This window comes from Humulus lupulus, chromosome X, assembly GCF_963169125.1.
Source record: "Humulus lupulus chromosome X, drHumLupu1.1, whole genome shotgun sequence".
In the NCBI taxonomy this organism is placed as follows: domain Eukaryota; kingdom Viridiplantae; phylum Streptophyta; class Magnoliopsida; order Rosales; family Cannabaceae; genus Humulus; species Humulus lupulus.
In genome coordinates, this window is record NC_084802.1 from 43,530,990 (window position 1) to 43,541,118 (window position 10,129).

The following is a 10,129-nucleotide window of genomic DNA, read 5'->3' on the forward strand; positions in this document are numbered from 1 at the left end:
GAAATTAGTCAATCCTAAATGTAGAATATAAATAAGGATTGGTAAGATAAAGTAAAGCCTAAGAATGCAAACTTCACGCCATTGAAGTTTGGTACACTCAATCTCTATTAACAATTTTATTGTTTTTAAGTGAGTTATGCCAGCAAAGATAGGAATGTCCTATGGAGGCTTTATGAGTGATCTTTTTCATGCCATATTAAGTGATCTCTTTAAACTGTATATTAGTCAAAATTTGAAACTTGTGTGCACAAAATATCAATTGTTATTCATATCTTGGCTTCCTTTGTAATTGTATAACATGAATTTGTAGAGCTGAGGATTATGTAATTTTTCTTGAAATGTACAACTAGTAGTACTACTGTAAAACAATCACAATCAGCTTCTTAAGTGGACTCAGTCCTCCTTAGCTTAGCTATACTCAAAACTCAATTAATATTTAACTAATCTTTATGATTTGATTTACCTTAATTATTGTTGTGGTCTAAGACTACTCATCTCTAAATTAATAAGTGTGATTATAAATAATTAATATAGGAATATCTTGGACCATGCCATGGTTATATTTTACTAATTTATATTTTGATGCTTTCATTAACTCATTATTTTGAGCAGCACAAGAACTAGAAGTTGTACAATGTTAGAATTTTTTCTTTCTACATATACATATGCGAAACAGCTACATCTACTTGTTGTAGTATCATAAGGAAGAATAAATTGTCAGTTTCTTTTTCTTGTGTGATGGTTTTGATTGATGGAGTCTTTTTTAGGAGTTCTTGCTATTGTGGATTTTATTCCTGCACTGCAGCAATAACATTTAGAATATTTTTTTTGCTTGAAATTGGTCTATTATTATAAGCACTATGAATTGCTTTTGTAAATATTCTCACTGCCTTTACTTCACACGTTTGCCACTGTTAATAGGATGTTGTGGACGTCCATGACAGTTTAGCTGCTAAAGCTGAACATGGTGATGCTTCCAGAAAGGAAAGGTCCTCAGTTCAAGGTGTAGAACAGGTAATTAATACCAAACATGTTTCATGTAATTAGAAATTGATTGCAGTTTTACTTTCATATATTTTAAAGATTTTTATTAGAGCTTATCTGAGTTTGAATTATAAAAAAATAGTTTCCTAGTTGAGTTAAGACTTCTTATTTATGGCTATCTGTCAAATATTTTTGTACTTAGTGGAGTTTGAATATCTTAGATATTCATCCGTAGTGAAGTAGGTTCTGGGAATTCTGTGTACTGCGGTGATAACGGAAAGTTGAAAACTTGCATGTCTTAGTGAAGTAGGTTATGAGAATTTTGTGTGCTGCGGTGATATATGGATGAAAACCTGTGTGCTGTTTGATTTGTTTGACATGTTGGTGTTGATTGTGACATATGGCTAGGCTAGTAAATTAGGGATATGCTGTCTGATTTTCTATAGATTTTTTTGTACTTAGTTTTGTGTGGAAATATGAAAAAGATGGCTACCACAATGATAAATTTGTGATCTGGATATTTAACATTTGACCGCCTAATTAATAATTAAGTGAATTTAAATTTTACTACTAATCACAAAATTTGCTTAATCAAAGCCTCAAAAAAGCCGATTTAGAGTAACTATGTGATCTATGTTATCACAGATTTGTGCTTTCGAGATTATAAGTGCAGGATAGGTCTTTCTAGAATTTGAATCAAATCCTCATCTTTTCTCTCCCAAAAGAGTAAAACAGGTTGCTGAATAAACCCCGTCCGTGAGATTTTAGAATCATACATATAATATAACATTCTGAAAATTAATCTTAGAAAGATCCTTCAACGGTGTTTGTTCTGCCACCTATTGTGAACCTTTAACTAAGCTTACGTTGGTGATTGTGGCTTATTTTCTTACCTTTTTAACCTAATTTCTAGGGTTTATATGATTTGAAATAGATTTAGGATATATGATATTTAGTTTTTAGGAATATATATTTTTATAGCATGAAGAAATTTATTATCTAGAATCAACGCTTGGGGTTACTTCACAGGCAGTTGAAGTGAGTATTTTTTTCTTAAAATATTTGATGGTTTTAGTTGCGTAGAAGGGGTTTCATTAAAGGCTTGAGTTGTCTCTAACTCCTGATGATATTTTTCAATCTCTTTCAATTGTGCTTATATTTGGTGTTTCTGGGTTTAGATTATGAATTTTTTTCTTATGGAGCTAAAAAAATTTCTTAAGGGACTAATTGCATTTAAAAAAAAAATGAGACTTTTTTTTAACAAATTTTCATAACATTTTATGTTAATATCTATTTTGTTTACAAATTTAAAATACAAAGAGAAAATTAGGGGAAGTTGAGCCCCCAAACTTAGTAAGTGCCGAATTATATTACAAAGTTATAACAAAATTAAATAGTATAATTATTAAAATTTTGTTACAAATTTAGTTTTCTATTGTGCAATGGAGACTAACTGAGGTCTGTCAAAGATTGGAGCATGATCTTGTGATCCAAAGTTTTAATGGTATATTTTGCTATTGTTTTAATGGTATATTTTCTGTATTGTGCAACTAGATTTTTTGGTGTATTTTGTGATAGATTTTTGGTGTATTTTATTAACTAAGTTGAATGGATTAATATGTTAGATTTATGGTCTATTTTTTTGCTAATTTTAGTGTAGTTTGCTGCTGTTTTGAAATACCTCTATGTACTGAATGAATAACATTTTATGAAATAGTACTATCTAACAAGATATTGTTTGCTTCTTGACTATATGAATACATATAATGATAATGATAGTTTGATTCTCGCATTTACTATATATATTTATAATTGTTATGTGTGTCTACTTATTTATAAGTTTGAATTATAATATATTTATAATTAAAGAACTTTTTTATAATGTGCAGGTCTATATTGAGATGCATTTCTTTGGCGCAATACTAGACAACATTGACAGTTGAAGTTTTTAGAATAAAAAATATATTTCACTAACATTGTATACATTTCTTGTTTAATATTTGGTGATGATAAAATTTTATTGTAGTATAAACTATCATGTAATATAATTTTGTAAGCCGAGTAGACTAAATACTGAAATGATATTTTTGAGTAATTAATAAAAAATTATTTTGTTGTATTTTCTTTTGAAATTTTAGAAATCTAACATATATAATACATTTTGGACACTCAAAGGGATATATTTTTTCTAAATCAAAATGAAAATTGTAGCTACATTTTTTTTATAAAAAAAATTACTTTTAAGGGCATGCAAAGCGACTCTTAAAAAATTACTTAAAGCACTCAACCAGATTTTTTAGGACTCGCGACTCGCATTGCGAGTCCTAAAAACTTAATTAAAGGCACTCAATCAGATTTTTTAAGACTCACACCATATTTTTTAGGACTCGCAATACGAGTCCTAAAAACTTAATTAAAAGCACTCAAGCAGATTATTAGGACTCGAAATGCTAGAGGACTCTCGCCCCGCAAGTCCTAAAAATCATTTTTTGTAGTAGTGGGTCATCGACTGTTCAGCCTTTAGTGGATCTGAGCTGTAATGCCCCAAATTTCCTAATAAGATTTAGGACCTTGATTAGGAGGCCGGGAGGGCCATAATTGATTTATTATGTTATTAAATTATTATATGCATGTTTAGGTGTATTAAATATGCATGTGAACCATTTTTTATTAATTGGGTGATTTTCATATTTTGGCCATTGCGGGCATATTTGGCATATATGTGATATGTGTGTGGTGCTTCAATATTATTTGGTTATGCTAGGGCTACTCAACAAAAGACGATCCTAGGAGGTAAGCTAGTGGGAAAGTCACAATGGGATTCATGCTTGACTTGGAGTGAGTCAATGGGTATTTAGCATTACTGGGTTATTGGGTAATGGGAATAAGATTTTGATGATAAATTGGGAGTTAGTAAGATCAGGGGGAAATTTTGGAGGTTTTGACTATTTTGCCCCCGGGGACGTTTTCGGGACCTCGAGTATTAGGATTTGTTTGAGGCTACTTAAGCTTGAAGTAACCTGTTAAGAAATAAAAAGAACGTTCAGAACGTTCTCTCTCCTTCAAAGTTCCATTTTTGTCTCCCGATCGCATTTTCAAAGGAAACTTGAGTTCTAGGACTTGGATTCAAGCGAGGATCAAGGCATAGTGATCCTAGGGAAAATTAGAAGCTTATTAGCTGGAGGATTTAGTTGGGAAACAACTCAATCGAAGGTAATTCAAGTTTTAAGTTCTAAGTTTTTAAAGTTTTTAAGCTTGGATTGGACTTTGTGTTTTGATAAGATTTTGATTGAATTGAAGCTTGGGTTTTGTTAGTTTTGGATCATGGGGATGTTTGAGAACTTTGATTTTGGAATTTATAGATGTTTGGATAGGTTTTTGGAAGGTTTTTAAATGGAGAAAATGAGGAAAAATAGCTGGTTCGTGGTTGGGCAGCGACCCTGTTCTTGGGCGCCGCGGCCCAGGCTCGATGAAGAAGGTGAAGGTTGCTGATGGGCTGTTAGGGCTGCGGCGCTAGACTCAGGCAGAGAAGAGTTCTGCCTCTGTTTGGAGGCGGGCCTCGACATTTGGGAGGTAGGGCTGCGGCGCTTGAGGCCATTTGTGGCCAAAATGGTGTTTTGATTATGGTAACTTAACTCTAAGGGCCTGGGATCGATCCTACTACCCAGTTGAGTGAGATTCAACGTCCCGGAGGCTTGGGTTGGGTTTGGAAGTATTTATTTACTTATTTTGATGAGGTTTTATATTATGGTTGTGACTAGGTTATCATTAGGGGCTTGGAATCAGGATCATGCTTGTGGCTTGTTTATTGGTAACCTGTGCTTGGACCAAAGGTATGAAAATTGCACCCAGTATGTGATGCATGTGATGCACGAGAAACATGTGGCTAGGGCATGCCATGAATATTGAATATGAGATTGATCAGAGCTTGAGTCTCTGTGTTTGTGCATGATCATAATTATGCTAGCAACTGTTAAGTAAGCATGATGTATGCCCTATATTTGGATATTTGACATATGATATATGCCTGGTAGCATTACTTACTTGTGCATGGCATGGACTAAATAGTCAGAATTGGCAATGGTGTCAGTATTAACTATGAAGCTGTGACTCACTAGTCAAGTTCGGCAGTAGTACTGAACACTGGTCACCTGATATTAACTAATAAGTCAAGAACGATCTTAGCGTGTTTAACGCAAGCCGACAAAGATTACATCTAATCGACATCTGCATTGAATGACTCAAATGAGCATTAATGTCGGACCAACCTCAAGTTCGATGAAAATTATAAGCGCTTGTCTAGCCAAAGGCTAGTTACTTAGAGCTAGGGCCAGAGAGCCCTAGCGACTGTTAGTCACATGGCTATGGGTGTTGAGCCCGAGTGACTTACCCAACAGTCACTCATTTGATTGGAGCCAGGGCCAGAGAGCCCCAGTGACTGTTAGTCACATGGTTGTGGGTACTGAGCCCAGGTGATGGTTTCGTCACATGGTTGTGGGTGCCAAGCCCCATAGTAACTTGTTCGTCAGTCACTCATCTGATTAGAGCCGTTGCCAGAAAGCCCAGGTGACTGTTTTGTCACATGGCTATGGGTGTTGAGCCCCGTAGTGACTTTCTTGTCAGGCACTCATTATGGTTAAACAGAACCTCAAAGTGAGATTCTCTCATCTGTTCAGGGCTATAAGCTCTATATGATCATAATGATCATCATTTGCATGGCTATGGGTGTTGAGCCCTTGGTCACTTGCTTGTCAGTCACTCATTATGGTTAGCGGAACCACCAGTGTTAAATCACTCATCTGATTAAGATTGACTTGATAGTCATTCAATTAGAAGGGAAGGATTTCTTATCCTGGATACCCCATCATTATCTGAATTCATTTGCATGCTTGAATAGAGCTATAATTGCTAGGCATGCCAGATATGATTTTGTGACATGATATTACTAATCATGAGCATATTGAGTTTTCTTGCTGGGCTTCGGCTCACGGGTGCTATGTGGTGCAGGTAAAGGCAAAAGAAAGATGGACCATCCATGAGTTGGAGAGCTTAGGTGACGATGTGTACATATGCGGTTACTCGACCGCCACGACCGAGGGTTTAAAGAGGAACTAGGGTTAAACCATATTTTGCCGCTTAGATCGGCTGGTTGTAAATATTTTCTTGTAATGTACCTTTAAATTATATTTTTGGGATCCCAATGTATACAGTAAACGTTTTAGTGAAACGTTATATCTTAACCAAAATTTTTAATCCCTAACCTGCTAATCATACTTAGTTACACGATTATGGCCAAATGACTCAATTAGCGAGTTTAGCACTGTTCAAATGGCACACCGTAACGGTCCCTGGAGTTTAGGGTATTACATGAGCTTCCCTAAAAAACTGGAGGGTGTTGTTTCCTGAACCTCTCATAGAGGGGTTCCCATCTATTTCCCCCTGTCTGGGGCTGTACTACCGCTGGTACCTCCGACTGTGTCATTGCTGGTACTGCAAGCTCTGGGTTCCTTGCTGGAACCTGTTGCTGCCTCAAGAGGTGAATCTCATCGTCCTATCTCTCTAACCTAGCTTGCATACCAGCAAGCACCTGTTGCCAGTTTTCTGGAGCTGGCGGTGGGGCCTAGCCCTGGTCATTCTCTTCCCTAGCCTGTATCTCTTGGCCAGCCAAGCTTTCTGACCTTTGAGGAATCATACTAATATCTAACCCACTCTGCAGTGATCAAATCTGCCATTAGGTAAGTAATAACTATACCTCTTGCCACCTGACGGTCCAAGATCAAATAGACAAACAACAGATGCAATGCTAGTAAGCATGCCAACACGTAATATACTCAATCATGGTGCTAATAAGCACTTCCTGATATTCATCAGCGAACAACAATGCTAATAAGCATTTCTGGCATTCATAAGTAATTAACGATGCAAATAAGCATGTTCCAACATTTATACATGCATAATAATGCTAATAAGCATGTTCTTTAATCTCCGCCAGTGTTAACAGTGCTAATAAGCATTTCCTGGCCTATATGAAAATAATAACGCTAATAAGCGTATCTTGACCTACATGTCCGTATAATAACATTAATAAGCGGATCCTTTACATTCACAAACAATAATAATTCTAATAAGCACGTTCTTTATTATTCATGCAATAGTCAAGGACCAGGCCCTATCAGATTATCTCATGCTCCCTAATCAAGCATGCAGATAAGGCATTTATATCACATTTAAGCAGCTAAACACATAACCACATAAATAGTTACCAAACCCTGAGTCGAGCTTGTCTTTAGTGGTGAGTGTACATGCCCAGCCAGTCTTCAGAAACCTTTAAACCTTGGCAGCTTTGATACCAAGTTGTAACGTCCTCCTAATCGAGAACCATTACACTGTGTACTTTAAATAGTGTCAGACTCGCTAATCAAGTCATTTGGTTATAAACGTGTAACTAAGGTTAGGGTTAAAATTTTTAGTCAAAGGAACTATTGACTTTTCATTTAAAAAGTTTCATGCATACATGGGATCCCAAACTATTACAAATAAACGTTTAAACGCCGCCACCGAAGCTCTCCAACTCATGGCTGGTCAAGCTTTCCTTTCCCCTTACCTGCACTACATATCACCTGTGAGCCAAGGCTCAGCAAGAAAACTTAAAATTGTGCATGAACAGTAAATACATGTTCTACATACATATCTAGCATGCCCAACAGTAATGACCTACTCATGCATGCAAACAATTACAAATAAATGACCTGAATATATGACCATAGAGTCAACCCCGGGGCCCTATGCCCTAGCGATGTTACCATAGAATCACATGGGGCCCTCACCCTTAGCTCTGAGTAACTAGCTATAAAGCTAGCCAAACGTTTTGTTTTCCAACGAACATAGGGTCGACCAACGTAATAGTATGTTGTTGATTGGGCCTAATCCTTTCGACCAGCGTGCAGCCCGCTATTGCCGCCCTTAACTAGCAAGTCAAGCCCTGAACCAGGTATTCAGATACAGCTACAAATAAGCATACTTCAGACAATACAAGTATGCATACATATTAATCATATAACACCATCAATTAAATGCAAACATAGTAATAACCATGTTCCCTAACGAGGCTGAGCCCTAGCTATGCAAACCATGCTAACAATCATATAACACTTAGCCAGAAACTGAATATTCAAGTATGTTTAACCAACAAACGTAATCATAACTCAAACACTTACATTCTCAAGGGCCCATGCCCTAATCAAAGTTATAATGAGCAATCAGGCTTGTTCACATATATCACGTATTAGGTGCAGTTTTCTTACCTTAGGTCCGAGTACAGCATAAAATAAGGACGACCCTCGAGCACGATCCCTGTTCCGAGCCCCTAGCGATAATCTAGTCACAACCATAATATATGATCCCATCAATAACGAGCAAATAAAGGCTTCTGAACCGAGTCCTAGCCTCCGGGACGTAAAAATTCCACTAAACCGGGTAGTAGAATCGATCCTGAGCCCTTAGGTTTAAATTCCCGTCACTCAAGACTTATGGTGGCTAAAATAGCCCAGGCGGGCCACGACTTGCCCCTAAAGGCTGCGGCGTGCCTCCTAGGTCAGAGGCTCCCTCCTGCTTGGAACCTGGAGTCGGGCCGCAACCTGCCCTAGAGGGTCACGGCGCGCCCCCAAAGCAGAAACCCCCATCTAGCCCTGGGTTCGGTTGGGTCGCAGAGCCCCAAGAATAGGGCTGCAACCTGACCCTGCTGATGGACCCAAGATGGGTATGTTTTAAATATGTAAATCGCAAGTGCACGAATCGTTCATATATAATAGTGATCTTGTAAGCAAGGATGTCGGACCCAAAGGAGTTGTCTAAAATAAAAAAGAAAACTATTTTAAACCAAAATTAATAAATTCTAGCCTAGCTCCAAAGATTATTGAGTTTTAATGTTATAGACATAAAATAAAAGATTGAAAATAAAAGCTATTTAAGAGAATAAAAATAAACTATTAATGATTTGAAAATAAGTGTTAAAAGAAAGATTATTAAGATACTAGAATCCGCAAAATGTAAGTTTAATAATACTTATTAGTATATTGATTCCCAAGTTTTAGTGATAGTTAAAATAAGTCAAACTATCATTTTCCAAATAGATTTATAATTTTAAGCACAAATTACTTCTAAAAAGATAAGATTTTTCTTCACTTTTCAAAAAGTATAATTTCAAAGTATTTAATGTGAATCAACCTAAGGAAACAACAAAAAATCAAATAAAATTATTTATAAGGCAAAACATAATATTTTTGTTCTAAGCATTGGATGTGTACAATTTAATGACACATCTTACACAAAGAATATTATGTTTTGCAAAATGAAGAACAAAATGCATATTATCTAACAATCTAAAATATGAGATATTAAAGATGAAAGACATATATGAAGAAGAAAAAATCATAAACTTTGTTGCATTATAAGGGAAATCAACATACAACATAAATATTATCTAGTTACAAGTTGCTTCATCATGATCTTAATAATCTTATGAAAAAGATTAGAAGCACATAACTAGAATATAAATTACAAACATAAATAGGAAAACTTGGAGGAGGAACCCCCAAAATTTTCCTCTAAAAACTCATAGAAAAATGACCAAAAAGAAGAAAAAGATGAAGAGAATGGAGTGGTCTTCCAAGTGTAGAAATTTTGTAGTGTAAACCCCCAAATTAAGCACACTCAAATGGTCTTGAAAACTCTCTATTTATAGCCAAAATGAGAGTATTAAAATAATCAATTTAAATTAATTAAATTGATTAAATTATTTAAATTAATAATAATACGACAAATATGGGTAAATTTTAGGGTGTAATGATGATTTTGGAGTAAATTTTGTGAAAATGTTTGGGTAAAAATATGACATTTTTAGACATTGGGGACAAAGATGCAATTGTTGGGCTCAAAAAGCACAAACGAGGCTGGTTGGGTGGCTGGGCCAGGAAGGGGAGGCAGCTGGCTGGGGCTCGGTCTGGGCCGTGTGGCTTGGGCTGCTGGCTGGGAAGGAGGCTACTGGCAGAGATTGGGCTGGTTTGTGCAGGGAGGGCCCAAAGGCTGGAGGCAGGAGGCTCGGGTGGCTGGGGGGCTTCGGTGGTGGGCCTGGGGGCGTGGCTGG

General features: G+C 36.4%; 1 long non-coding RNA gene across 1 annotated transcript; it reads left to right on the plus strand.

Moving 5' to 3' along the window:
• The first annotated feature begins 646 nt into the window (after positions 1-646).
• Positions 647-3,103, plus strand: LOC133804349 (uncharacterized). Its single transcript, XR_009878440.1, has 2 exons — positions 647-1,014; positions 2,874-3,103. It is a non-coding gene; the product is annotated as an uncharacterized LOC133804349 (long non-coding RNA).
• The last annotated feature ends 7,026 nt before the right edge of the window (positions 3,104-10,129 follow it).